General features: G+C 54.9%; 1 protein-coding gene and 1 non-coding gene across 2 annotated transcripts in view; one reads left to right on the top strand and one right to left on the bottom strand.

Moving 5' to 3' along the window:
• LOC139264731 (dual specificity calcium/calmodulin-dependent 3',5'-cyclic nucleotide phosphodiesterase 1A-like) overlaps positions 1–14,131 on the bottom strand; it is a 1,390,883-nt gene that overhangs the window by 1,180,399 nt on the left and 196,353 nt on the right. The window lies entirely within an intron of this gene.
• On the top strand, positions 876–948 carry trnak-uuu (transfer RNA lysine (anticodon UUU)). The gene has a single exon. It is a non-coding gene; the product is annotated as a tRNA-Lys (tRNA).

The following is a 14,131-nucleotide window of genomic DNA, read 5'->3' as shown; positions in this document are numbered from 1 at the left end:
GCTGCTCCTGCACACCCTCAACTTTGCCATCCTCGCTGGCCGTCCGGACACGCCATGGTGTACCATCTTGCCGTCCGGAGGAGGCGGGGGTCCCCGATGGAGGGCACTCTACGCAGGGGTCCTCCCACTATTCATCGGGGACTTGGCTTGGAGGGTGGTGCACGGAGCAGTGCCGTGCAATAAATTTTTAAGCCGGTTCACGGACTCCCAGGCCGCCTGCAATTTCTGCGGTCTGGAGGAGTCCGTGTTCCATGTTTTTATGGAGTGCACAAGGTTGCAGCCCCTGTTCCACTATTTGAAGGGGCTGCTCCTGAAATTCTGGCTGCACTTCAGTCCCACTCTCCTGATCTTTGGGCACCCTGTGCGGAGGGGAGCGGGTAGGTCCGAAGGCCTCCTCGTAGGACTGCTCCTGGGCACGGCCAAGGGTGCCATCAGCCGGTCCAGGCAGCGGGCGGTCGAGGGGGTCGTTCAACCTGACTGCCTGCCTCTCTTCCGCTCTTACATCCGGTCCAGGGTGTCCTTGGAGATGGAGCACGCGGTGTCCACCGGTACGCTCGCGGCCTTCCGTGAGAGGTGGGCACCGGAGGGACTGGAGTGCATCATCACGCCCGGCAACCAAATTTTAATTTGATTTTACGTTTTAAAGTTTAATTTGTTTTAATTGCCGGTGCTTTTAGTGTCCCCTTCCCTTTTATAGGGGGCACCGGAGAAATTGTGATTTTAGTGCCCCAAAAAAAAAGCAAAAAAAAACAAAAAACATAAAAAAAAACCAAAAAAAGGAAAAAAGGGCCTTGTAAATGTTTGGTGTGTCACCCAGGTCGGGTGGCACAGTTTAATGTTTATGTTTTGCAGGTAGACTCTAAAAGAGTTTCAGAGCCTGGATAGCTCAGTCGGTAGAGCATCAGACATTTAATCTGAGGGTCCAGCGTTCAAGTCCCTGTTCGGGCGTTCTGTTTAAAGCATGACTTTTGGAGCACGCGGTGTCCACCGGTACGCTCGCGGCCTTCCGCGAGAGGTGGGCACCGGAGGGACTGGAGTGCATCATCACGCCCGGCAACCAAATTTTAATTTGATTTTACGTTTTAAAGTTTAATTTGTTTTAATTGCCGGTGTTTTTAGTGTCCCCTTCCCTTTTATAGGGGGCACCGGAAAAATTGTGATTTTAGTGCCCCCCAAAAAAAAAGAAAAGAAAAACACAAAAAAAAACCAAAAAAAGGAAAAAAGGGCCTTGTAAATGTCTGGTGTGTCACCCAGGTCGGGTGGCACAGTTTAATGTTTATGTTTTGCAGGTAGACTCTAAAAGAGTTTCATGCACAAGGACCAATTGTGGAGCAGTGGAGGCGTGTCCTGCTCAGTTGGAGCTGTGAGCAGTGAGGAGAGCAGCTATCAACTTTAGCTCCTGCCTGGAGAGCCCTGAGAACAGCCCAGGAAGAGAAGGAAGGAAGGGGTTTCACCACCAACTTTCACCCAGAGGGAGAGGAGGAGAAAAGAAAACTTTTTTACATCTTTACCATTTCTGCAAGGAGTTGGAGAGAGGGGGAAAAGACCAACAACAACAACATCCAGTGTGGAAGGAGGGAGACTCTACCATTCTACAGGTGGGTGTTGGTGCAGTCCCAAAAAGACTTTGTTGAATCGGTGGGGGGAGGAAAGAAGACCACTGAGGGCCGGAACATCGCGGGGGGTGTGTGTGTGTGGAAAGTGTGTGTGGGGGCCTTGCTTACAACTAGGCCCCCCCCCCCACAATTGAACCCCCCCCCCCCCAATTGCCTAGCCTGGGATAGCTGGAGCTACCAGGCTGAAGATTTCTTTTCCTTAAATACCCTATTAAACATCATTAGGAGTGTGTGCCTGGGTGGCTCGAGCTGCCCCAGGTGAAGACATCTTCTCCCCCCACCTGAAGACCAATCCAAAGACTTTGTGTTTTGCCATCTGGGGATTGCACCCACCCACAGCTGCGAGGGGAGACCTGCCCTCGCAGTTCCCCCCCCCCCTTCCCACCCCCCTCTCTCTTTCTCTGTTACTCTGTTTCTCCCCTCTCTCTCTGAGGCCCCTTTCTCCTAATTTTTAAAAAAAAACAATTGAGACAACTGAGCAGAGGGAGCAAGGCCCCTCCCCAATTGCCAACTAGGGGAGAGGTGCCTCGTTAAGGGCTCCTCTGCTCAGTTAATATACGAGGCCAATAAAGACCATTAAGGCCTGTGACTTTGGGGTGGGTGTAGCCCTTAAAGGGACCCCGTGATGGCGACCCCATCCACGCCGGTGGCAGGGCCAGCAAGGACATATGCGCAGGTGGCAACCGCTTCCACGGCACCTCCTGCGCCACCCGCTGCCCTGCCACCATTCAGATTAATCACCAAAAAACACGGGGTCAAGAGCTACACTCACCCCACAATGACCATCGAGGAGTGCGTGCGGGCGATGGCTGGGGTAGTCGGCCCCTCGGCCATTGTCGCAGCCTCCAAGATGTCTGGGAAGGCCGTGTTCTTCCTGGGGTCGGAGCGGGCGGTGTCCCTGGCCCTTGAAAAGGGGCTCACGGTGGGCGGGACGTTCCTGCCGGTGGACCCTCTCGAGGCCACCGCGCAGAGGGTCATCGTGTCAAACGTCCCGCCCTTTGTTTCCGCTGAGCTCCTCCTCCCTCACCTACACCAACTGGGGGAGGTAAGGTCGGGGATCAACCCCATACCGCTCGGCCTCAGGGAGAACAGCCTGCGCCACGTGTTCTCCTTCCGCCGCCAGCTCTTTGTCCGGCTGGCGCGGGAGGACATGACGGAAGGGCACTTTAATGTGGTGCACGAGGGGACTGCCTACTGCGTCTTTTGGACGTCGGACGGCGTGCGGTGCCATGCCTGCAGAGAGGTGGGGCACATTCGCAAGAACTGCCCCGCCTCCAAGGCCGCCAAACCACCGAAGGCGGCCAAGGCTGGCGCCGCCGCCACCCCTCCCCCTAGTTGCGTCCGCGTGCCGGGAGCCATAGGTGCACGGGCATCGTCGGAGGCCTTTGTTTTCTGGGCCTCCGGCGGGGGGGAGGGAGAGCGTCCGAACGGAAGGAAGGCGCGGGACAAGGCAAAACATCCAGAGGCGGGTCCCCTCGGTGCGCCAGACAATTTGTTTACCGCGCTCGGCCCAACCCAGTCACCGGCGAGCATGGGGTGCCCCGAGCCCGTGCCCGAGCCCTTGAACAACACCACAGAGGGGCCCGGGCGCGGGCAAGAAAAGGAAAAGGGGGGGGCGGAGCGGGAGGCCTCGGCAGACATGGAGGTCTCCCTGCCTCCGCGCGCCCCCAGGAACAAAAGGAGGCGCGGCTCCGATGAGGCGGAGGGGGAACAACATCCCTCCGCGGAGGAGTCGGTGCCCGCCGCGTGTCCCGCGTCCCCAACCAGCGCCCCCAAGCTGCGCTGTAGGCGAGAGGAGTCTGTCCCCGGGGAGGGTGAGACAGTCGAGGCTGCCCAGCCTCTGCCTCCCGGGGATGGCGTGGGGATCGCGGAGGAATGCATTGCCGCCGGGCCGGGCGTCCCGGGGACTGAGGCGGGCGGGGCCGAAAAGGCCGAACCTGAGCCCACCCAGCCAATACCCAACTTCCCCCGGGAGTCGCTCGACCCGGCGGAAAATGAAACAAATGTTTATAATGACACTGTAGATGCTGGGCCGGGGGGTGGCAGCGGGGAGGGGGAGGAACACCCACCCTCGCCTCTTGCTGTGGAGCTGGAGCACTTGGAGAGCCTGGGGATTTCCTATGGCCGGGTCTCTCCTTGTTCCCCAGTACCTGGGGCGGAGGGGGAACCCCTTCCGCTGTCATTTCCCGACCCAGCACCATTTTTAAAAGAGCCCAGTGGGGACTCCTCTGCCGACGATCCTGGGGGTGGGATCGGGGCAGAGCCAGGGCCGGTTGGAGCGGCCGGTTCATTTGCCGTACCTTGTGCGGTCGATGGGCCGGCTGCTGGCGACCACCTCCCGGAGGAGGACGGGGACTCGGTGGGGGACGCGGGTGAAGACCTACAGACCACCGCCAGCGAGGCGGTGGATCTGCTCGCGGCCGCCGCCGAGACCATCCTCATTCCTGCAAAGGAACTCCAGGACTTTTTGGCCCAGAGCCGGGGTCACTGCAACCAAGCCCGACTGGCCCTGGAAAAATGGTCTGAGCCAGAGCTGATCAAGGGGTCCGTCCGCGCCGCCGTTAAAACCTTGGCCGCGGGCGGGCCCTTGACAAAGGCGCAACACCTTGAGCTGCGCGAGCTCGAGGGACTCCTCGCTGGGCTGCGGAGGGAGCGGAGTTCAACAAAAGACTCCGCTCCCTCCCCCACAATAGGTTAAGGTAGAGGTTGCACTATGCTTTTGCCATGAAGATAACCATAGCCAGCCTCAACATCAACGGCGGCAGAGGGGCACGCCGTAGATTTGACAATTTTTCGCTCCTGCGGGAGGGGAAATATGCGGTGTGCTTCCTGCAAGAAACCCACACCGTTCCGGGAGACGAAGCCACGTGACTCCTGGAATGGCAAGGAGAGGTCCGCATGAGCCACCTCACCGCCATTTCTAGTGGGGTGGCCATCTTGCTGGGCCCGCATTTTCAGCCGGAGATCTTGGGGGTCGAGGAGCCCGTGACAGGCCGCTTGCTGCACGTAACGGTTCGCCTGGGGGACGTGCCGCTCCATCTCGTGAACGTGTACGCCCCTCAGCCCGGCCCGCAGCAAACGCGCTTCTTTGAAGAGGTGTCCGCTCTTCTTGGCTCCGTCGACATCGGCGACTGCATTGTCCTCGGGGGGGATTTTAACTGCACCCTCGAGGTGAGGGACCGCTCCGGTGCCCCGCAGTGCATGACGGCGATGGAGAAGTTGAGGGACCTGGTCGGGTCCTTCGACTTGGTGGACGTCTGGCGAAATCTCCACCCCAACTCCAGCGCCTTTACTTGGGTGAGGCCTGGAGTTGGATGGTCTAGAGTCGACCGCCTTTACGTGTCTCGGGCGTACGTTTCCTGCGTCCCGGCGGCCTCCATGTGGCCGGTGCCGTGTTCGGACCACCACCTGGTGTGGGCGGAGCTCGCTTCGCTCCGCGCGAGGACGGGGTCCGCGTACTGGCACTTTAACAACCGGCTGCTGGAGGACGTGCGGTTCCAGGACTCGTTCCGTCGATTCTGGTCCGACTGGAGAAGGAAGCAGGGGGGCTTCCCCTCCTTGAGGCTATGGTGGGACGTGGGCAAGGCTCACGTCCGCGTCTTCTGTCAAGAGTACGCGAGGGGGTCGACCAAGAGGCAGGCCGCCAGAGTCGGGTGCCTAGAAAAAGAGGTGCTCGACCTGGAAGCCCGTCTCGGTCAAGTCGTCCAGGACCCGGCCCTGCGGACGGTGTATGAAGCGAAGAAGGCCGCGCTGAAGGACCTGCAGCTCGTCGGGTCCCGAGGCGCGTTCGTGAGGTCGCGGATCCGGTTCCTGCGGGATCTGGACCGCGGCTCCCCCTTCTTCTACTCGTTGGAAAAAAGGCAGAGTGTCCGTAAGCAACTCTTGACGCTGCTGGCCGACGACGGCTCTCTCGTCTCGGATCCGGAGGGCGTCAACAACAGGGCCCGTGAATATTACGGGGCTCTGTTCTCTCCGGATCCGTCCAGCGAGGAAGCGCGTAGAGTTTTGTGGGAGGACCTGCCGAAGGTCAGCCCGGAGGGCGCCGAAAATCTGGAAGCTCCACTAAGCCTGGCGGAGCTGACCGGTGCCCTCGCCCGGCTCTCGAGGGGAAAATCCCCGGGGCTGGACGGGCTGACCGTGGAGTTCCACAGGGCGTTCTGGGACGTCCTGGGGAGCGACTACGAGCGGGTCCTGGGGGAAAGTCTGGCGACCGGGGAGATGCCCCTCTCTTGGCGCAGGGCAGTCATCGTCCTGCTGCCTAAGAAGGGCGATCTCCGCCTCCTTAAGAACTGGTGCCCGGTCTCCCTCCTCAGCACGGACTACAAAATCTTCGCCAGGGCGATGTCTGCTCGCCTTGGTGCCGTGCTGGACCACATGATCCACCCCGACCAGTCCTACACGGTCCCGGGCCGGACAATCCACGATAACATCCATCTGGTCCGGAACCTCATCCATTGTTCCCAGGAGGCTGGTCTGTCGGTCGCCTTCCTATCCCTCGACCAAGAGAAGGCGTTCGACAGGGTGGATCACGACTATCTGCTCGGAACTCTGCGCGCTTTCGGGTTCGGGACGCATTTCGTCGCCCGGATCCGACTTTTGTACGCCGCCGCGGAGTGTCTGATTAAGGTTAACGGGTCCTTGACGGCGCCCCTTCGCTTTAGGAGAGGGGTGCGCCAGGGATGCCCCATGTCCGGCCAGTTATACGCCGTTTGCGTGGAGCCTTTCCTGCGCCTCTTGCGGACGAGGTTGACGGGACTGGCTCTGCAAGGGCCGGGCGTGGAGGTCGTCCTCTCGGCTTACGCCGATGACGTGCTCCTCGCGGTAGAGGATCCCGCTGACCTGCGGAGGATGCGTGAGTGCCAGGAGATTTACTCGGCCGCGTCCTCCGCCAGGATCAACTGGGAGAAATGTTCCGGACTCCTGGTGGGTCAGTGGCGGGTGGACTCCCTGCCGGAGGAGCTCAGGCCTTTTGCCTGGAGCACGACCCATCTCCTCTATCTGGGAGTCTACCTTAGCCCCGACGAGGGAGCCTGGCCGGCGAACTGGCAGGAGCTGGAGGCCAAGGTCGCCGCTCACCTCAGGCGCTGGACAGGACTGCTCCGAGTGCTGTCCTACAGGGGTCGAGCGCTAGTCATAAACCAGCTGGTGGCCGCAATGCTGTGGTACCGGCTGGTCACTTTGACCCCTCCCCCTGCGTTTGTCGCCAAGATACAGAAGAAGCTGGTGGACTTCTTCTGGAACAACAGGAAGCACTGGGTCTCTGCTGCGGTCTTGAGTCTCCCGCTTGAGGAGGGCGGTCAGTCGTTGGTGTGCGTCAGCGCCCAGCTCGCGACTTTCTATTTCTTTCTACTTCTTTTTTGCCTTCCTCCTGTAGCTGCACAAGCCTCTCGCCGATGCTGCCCGACTCCTTATCTCGCGGCCTTTTGTAGGCCTCCACGCACCCCGGACTGTCGCCTATCGCGAGGAAGTGGAGTGCAAAAGAACATACTCCACTTCATCTCTGGGGCGCTAACGGGGCGGAAGCAGAGGGAACAGAGCGCAGCGCTATGCACTGGGCCGCATCGCGATGATGCGTAGGAGGGGAGCTCTCCGTCATTAAAGGGGAGGGCCCAAGCTTGCAGCTCTGCAGGGTCCTACCTGGACCACCGGGGAGCGGGGTGCCATGCCACCAGCCCAGCACTCAAGTGGAGTGCCAGGCTGCCTGGTTATGGCATGAATCCTTATTCAAAACTTCAACGGGGCGATCGGAAAAATTACGACATTAATTTCCAAGATGGCCGACACCTCCTCTTTAGGTAGCGCCCTGCAGGCCTCCTGCTGTCCCGATCATGTCCCCTGAAGCTATGACTGTCAGCGCCCAGCGCAGCTTCAGGGGCGCAGGCCAATTTTTGCTCCTAAATGGGCAAAAACAAACAGAGCGCTGAGCATGGTGTTGCAGCGGAGCAAGGCGCTACCGGTTGCGCCCCGTTTGGGGGCGGTAACATCCGCCCCATGAAAGTTAGCGGGAGTCGATAGTGGCGCCATGCCGGAGTGAAAAGTCGCATGGGCCCCTTTAATGCCACTGGCGCAAACTACCCCAATTTCTCCCCCATACAGTTTTATACAATTCTAGCATAACTTTCCTACTCTTATATTCTATGCCTCAGCTAATTAAGGAAAGTATCATGTATGCCTTCTTAATCACCTCATCTACCTGTCCTGCTACCTTCAAGGATCTGTGGACATGCAATCCAAGGTTTCTTTCTTCCTCTAAATGTCTCAGTATTCTACCATTTATTGGGCATTTCCTTGCTTTGTTAGTCCTCCCCAAATGCATTACCGCACACTTCTCAAAATTGAATTTCATTTGCCACTTTTCTGCACGCCTGTCTAGTCTATTGTGCAGTCTGCAGCTTTCTATCAACTACGCGGCCACTTTTTGTATCATCTGCAAACTGCTTAATCACGCTCCCGACTGTCATGTATTTAACTGTCATTGTAACCCATGTATAAACTGACTAGTTGTACACTGTGAGAACATTGACCACTAGGTGGTGAACTTGTGGAAGACACTCCTAACCTGGTCTTTCAGGTGAAAAAAGGGGAAGCTCCACCCACCTTCATCACTTGAGTGCTAGGGAATAAAGGTTACTGGTCACAGAGTGACCTTCTCTCAAGCATGGGCCTCGTGTGCATTTATACTCTATAGTAAGGACTTATCATTGGTGACGAGAAACTGGGATTAAAACCACGCGAGCATGGCCACTAGCAGCACAGAAGAGAGGTACTGTGTTGGGTATGATTGGGACGATTTTATTGAAAGACTACAGCAAAGTTTCGTGACTAACAAATGGTTGGGACAGGAGTCGGCCGACAAACGCAGAGCTCATCTCCTGACGGTTTGTGGATCCAGGAAATACTCCCTGATGAAGGATCTTCTAGCGCCAGAGAGCTCAGTAAGTTAATTGGGAACACCATAAACCGGCGAGCAGCATGCACATGCCGAGACACCAGTTTTATACGCACCGGTGGCGAGAAGGGTAAAGCGTTCCAGACTTCGTGGCAGATCTCTGGCGCCTGGTGAGCCTAGGTAAGTTCCCAGATGCATGCAGAGCAGAGATAGAAACATAGAAACATAGAAACATAGAAAATAGGTGCAGGAGTAGGCCATTCGGCCCTTCTAGCCTGCACCGCCATTCAATGAGTTCATGGCTGAACATTCAACTTCAGTACCCCATTCCTGTTTTCTCGCCATACCCCTTGATCCCCCTAGTAGTAAGGACCTCATCTAACTCCTTTTTGAATATATTTAGTGAATTGGCCTCAACTACTTTCTGTGGTAGAGAATTCCACAGGTTCACCACTCTCTGGGTGAAGAAGTTCCTCCGCATCTCGGTCCTAAATGGCTTACCCCTTATCCTTAGACTGTGACCTCTGGTTCTGGACTTCCCCAACATTGGGAACATTCTTCCTGCATCTAACCTGTCTAACCCCGTCAGAATTTTAAATGTTTCTATGAGGTCCCCTCTCATTCTTCTGAACTCCAGTGAATACAAGCCCAGTTGATCCAGTCTTTCTTGATAGGTCAGTCCCGCCATCCCGGGAATCAGTCTGGTGAACCTTCGCTGCACTCCCTCAATAGCAAGAATGTCCTTCCTCAGGTTAGGAGACCAAAACTGTACACAATACTCCAGGTGTGGCCTCACCAATGCCCTGTACAACTGTAGCAACACCTCCCTGCCCCTGTACTCAAATCCCCTTGCTATGAAGGCCAACATGCCATTTGCTTTCTTAACCGCCTGCTGCACCTGCATGCCAACCTTCAATGACTGATGTACCATGACACCCAGGTCTCTTTGCACCTCCCCTTTTCCTAATCTGTCACCATTCAGATAATAGTCTGTCTCTCTGTTTTTACCACCAAAGTGGATAGCCTCACATTTATCCACATTATACTTCATCTGCCATGCATTTGCCCACTCACCTAACCTATCAAAGTCGCTCTGCAGCCTCACAGCATCCTCCTCGCAGCTCACACTGCCACCCAACTTAGTGTCATCCGCAAATTTGGAGATACTACATTTAATCCCCTAAGATGCTGCGAGACTTTTTTATTGAGCGCATTGGGCACTCTGGGGTTTTCAGGAAACTGATTGAGACCAAAGACTTGACCCTGGAAACGGCGACCTTGATGACCCAGACTTTTATCTCGGGGAGGAAGAGACCAGAATGATGTTTGACAAAAAATCTGGGCTCAAATGCACCAAATGGACAGGGAGTCAACATTGTTAACGCAGCACACAGTTCTCCAGGCAGACAAGGGCAATCGGACATGCCCCAACATGTAGTCAAACCCAGAGGGGGAATTCAAAAGAGACAATGGCTAGCTGAACAGAGATTCACGCCATCGTAAGGGACAATGCGGCCAGTAATGGGGCCATCAACATCTGTTATAGGTGCACTTAAGGGCAGTCACAGAGACAGTCAGAGGCGATCAACTGGTAATGGACCTTTTGTTTCCAACAACGGCTCATGCTGGAGGTGTGGAGGCACACAGCCACCCAGAGTTTGCAGGTATCAGCAATATACCTGCAGAAATTGCAACGTCAGCGGTCACTTGGCGCGTATGTGCAGGAAGCCTGCAGCCAGGCTGATGTACGAGGAGGACGGGCCCGATGTAAGCCCTACAAGGCCAAATGAACACTGGGTGAAATTGCTGGAAATTGAAGTTCAGGGAGTTCATGTGGAGCACATATACAGTTCATACACCAGGACACCACCAATAATGATGAAAGTGCTCCTCAATGGCATCCCAGTATCAATGGAGTTAGACACGGGGGCCAGCCAGTCCCTGATGAGTATCAAACAATTTAAAAAGTTGTGGGTGTCCAAGGCCAGGAGGCCAAAATTATTGGCGATTGACGCACAGCTACAGACATACACAAAGGAGATCATTCCGGTGCTCGGCAGCGCCATGGTAGTCGTGACCCACAAAGATTCAGAGAACAGGTTGCCATTATGGATTGTCCCAGGGGATGGTCCTGCACTACTGGGTAGGAGTTGGCTTGCTGTCATGAACTGGAAATGGGCCGATGTCAATACAATTTCTTCTGTGAAGCGAGTATTATGCTCACAGATCCTGGACAAATTTGACTTACAATTTCAACCCGGCATTGACACTTTCATGGGGGCCAAGATAGTGATTCACATAAACCCGGACGCCAGGCCAGTACACCACAAGGCCAGAGCGGTGCCGTACGTGATGCAGGAAAAGATAGAAGGCAATTTGAACCGCCTGCTGAGGGAAGGCATCATCTCGCCAGTCGTATTCAGTGACTGGGCGAGCCCGATTGTGCCAGTGCTCAAGGCGGATGGGTCGGCCAGAATATGTGGTGATTACAAGGCCACCATCAATCGGGTGTCACTCCAAGACCAGTTTCCGCTACTGAGAGCGGAGGACCTCTTTGTGACGCTATCCGGTGGCAAACTTTGTTCAAAATTGGACCTGACCTCAGCTTACATGACCCAGGAGCTGGCGAGTGAGTCGAAGAAGCTGACCACCATCACGACACACAAGGGGTTGTTTGAGTACAACAGATGTCTGTTCGGGATTCGTTCGGCCGCCCCGATCTTTCAACGAAATATGGAAAGCCTCCTCAAGTCAATTCCAGGGACAGTGGTTTTTCAAGACAACATCCTCATCACGGGTCACGATACTGAAGAACACCTCTGCAACCTGGAGGAGGTGCTGCGCAGACTGGACCGGGTAGGGCTGCGACTGAAAAAGGCGAAGTGCGTCTTCCTAGCTCCAGAGGTAGAATTCCTGGGGATGAGGTTCACAGCAGACAGGATCAGACCTACTGCATCCAAGACGGAAGCGATCCAGAGAGCACCCAGACCCCGTAACACGACGGAGCTGCATTCATTCCTGGGGCTCCTGAACTATTTTAGTAACTTTCTTCCCAAATTGGGCACGCTGTTAGAGCTGCTACACGTGTTCCGACGCAAAGATCGCAAATGGGTCTGGGGGGACAGCCAAAAAATGGCTTTTGATAGAGCACGAAATTTTTTATGCCCCAACAATCTGTTAACGCTATATGACCCATGTAAGAAACTTGTTTTAACGTGCGATGCGTCGTCCTATGGTGTCGAGTGTGTGTTGCAGCATGTTAATGCCAAGGGTCAGTTACAGCCGGTAGCTTATGCCTCCAGAAGTCTGTCCCAGGCAGGGGCTACGGGATGGTAGAAAAGGAGACGCTTGCATGTGTATATGCAGTAAAGAAAATGCACCAGTACCTGTTTGGCAGGGAATTTGAGCTGGAGACAGATCACAAACCCCTAACGTCCCTTTTGGCCGACAACAAGGCCATAAATGCAAACGCATCCGCCCGCATACAGAGATGGGCACTCATGTTAGCCGCCTATGACTATACAATTTGGCACAGACCGGGCACCGAAAACTGCGCCGATGCACTCAGCAGGCTCCTACCAGCCACCACTGAGGGGGCTACCGAGCATGCTGCTGAGATGGTCATGGCTGTTGAAGTTTTTGAAAGTGAAGGCTCATCCATGACAGCCCGTCAGATCAAAGTCTGGACAAATAGAGACCCGCTACTGTCTATAGTCAAGAAATGTGTCCTGAATGGGGACTGGGCAGCCACATACGGGGCAAGCCCCGAGGAATTTAAACCATTTCACAGGCGCAGGGATGAACTCTCGATTCAGGCCGCTTATCTACTGTGGGGAAACCGTGTAGTCATGCTCCAGGTGGGCAGAGAGGCATTCATTAGAGAACTCCACAATGAGCACCCGGGCATTGTCATGATGAAGGCAATTGCCAGGTCACACGTTTGGTGGCCAGGGATAGATGCAGGTCTGGAACTTTGTGTTCGCAGGTGCAACACGTGTGCCCAGCTGGGCAATGCGCCCAGGGAAGCCCCCCTTAGCCCCTGGTCCTGGCACGCCAAGCCATGGTCACGCATCCCATGTGGACTGCACAGGTCCTTTCATGGGAAAAATGTTTTTGGTTGTAGTAGACGCCGACTCCAAATGGATCGATTGTGACATTTTAAATTCAAGCACATCCTCTGCCACGGTAGAAAGTCTACGGGCAATGTTCGCCGCCCATGGTCTACCGGATGTCTTGGTCAGCGACAATGGCCCATGCTTCACAAGCACTGAATTCCAGGACTTCATGGAATTAACCATGTCAGAATGGCACCGTTCAAACCGTCCTCAAACAGCCAGGCAGAATGAGCAGTGCAGATAATCAAACAGGGGATGCTCATAATCCAAGGGGGTTCCTTACAAAGCCTCTTATCACGCCTCCTGTTGGCCTACAGATCCCGACCACACTCGCTCACAGGGGTTCCACCGCAGAACTGCTAATGAAAAGGATGCTCAAAACCAGGTTATCCCTTATTCACCCCACCATGAAAGAAATTGTCGAGAGCAGGCGTCAGTCACAATGTGACTACCATGACAGGAATGCGAGGTATCGATGTCAATGACCCTGTCTATGAACTCAGCTACGCTGCAGGGCCCAAATGGCTCACAGGTACTGTGATTGACAAAGAGGGGAATAGGATTCTGGTAGTTAAACTTACCAATGGACAAATCTGCCGCAAACACGTGGATCAAACAAAAAGGAGGTTCAGCAACCCCATAGAAGTAGCAGAGGAAGAACACAATGTAGAGTTCACTCCACCACAGGTGACCGAACACTGGAACCAAGTGGAGGAGAGCCCAGTCAATGTGGGCCGTCCGGATAGGCCTGAGGCACCACAAACAACAGACACTCAGGCCAGCGCCCAACAACCGGAGCCCCAACTCAGGCGCTCTACAAGGGAGCGTCAACCACCCGAGAGACTCAACCTGTGATCCCAATAAGACTTTGGGGAGGAGGTGATGTCATGTATTCTACTGTCATTGTAACCCATGTATAAACTGACTAGTTGTACACTGTGAGAACATTGACCACTAGGTGGTGAACTTGTGGGAGACACTCCTAACCTGGTCTTTCAGGTAAAAAAGGGGAAGCTCCACCCACCTTCATCACTTGAGTGCTAGGGAATAAAGGTTACTGATCACAGAGTGACCGTCTCTCAAGCATCAGCCTCGTGTGCATTTATACTGTATACTGCATAGATTTTTACTTTTCTGACCAGTTTGCCATGTGGGACCTTGTCAAAACCCTTGCTAACATCCATGTAGATGACATCAAACGTGCTCCCCTCATCGCGTTCCTTGCTACCTCCTCAAAAAATTCAATCAAATTGGTCAGTCATGACCTTCCCTTAACAAATCTATGCTGACGTTCCTTGATTAATCTGTGCATTCCTAAATGCTCAATATCTGGCATAGGTTCCCCTTTTTTCTTTATCCTATCTTGTATGTCCCTTGACATCCAGGGGGCTCTAGATTTGTTAGTCGCACCCTTTTTCTCTTTGGGAACATATTTGCTCTGAACCCTCACTAACTCCTCCTTGAATGCCTCCCATTGCTCAGACACTGATTTACCTTGAAGTAGCTGTTTC

Source organism: Pristiophorus japonicus, chromosome 1, assembly GCF_044704955.1.
Source record: "Pristiophorus japonicus isolate sPriJap1 chromosome 1, sPriJap1.hap1, whole genome shotgun sequence".
Taxonomy (NCBI): Eukaryota; Metazoa; Chordata; class Chondrichthyes; family Pristiophoridae; genus Pristiophorus; species Pristiophorus japonicus.
Note: the sequence above shows the minus strand (reverse complement) of the source record. Positions and strands in the feature narration are given on the sequence as shown.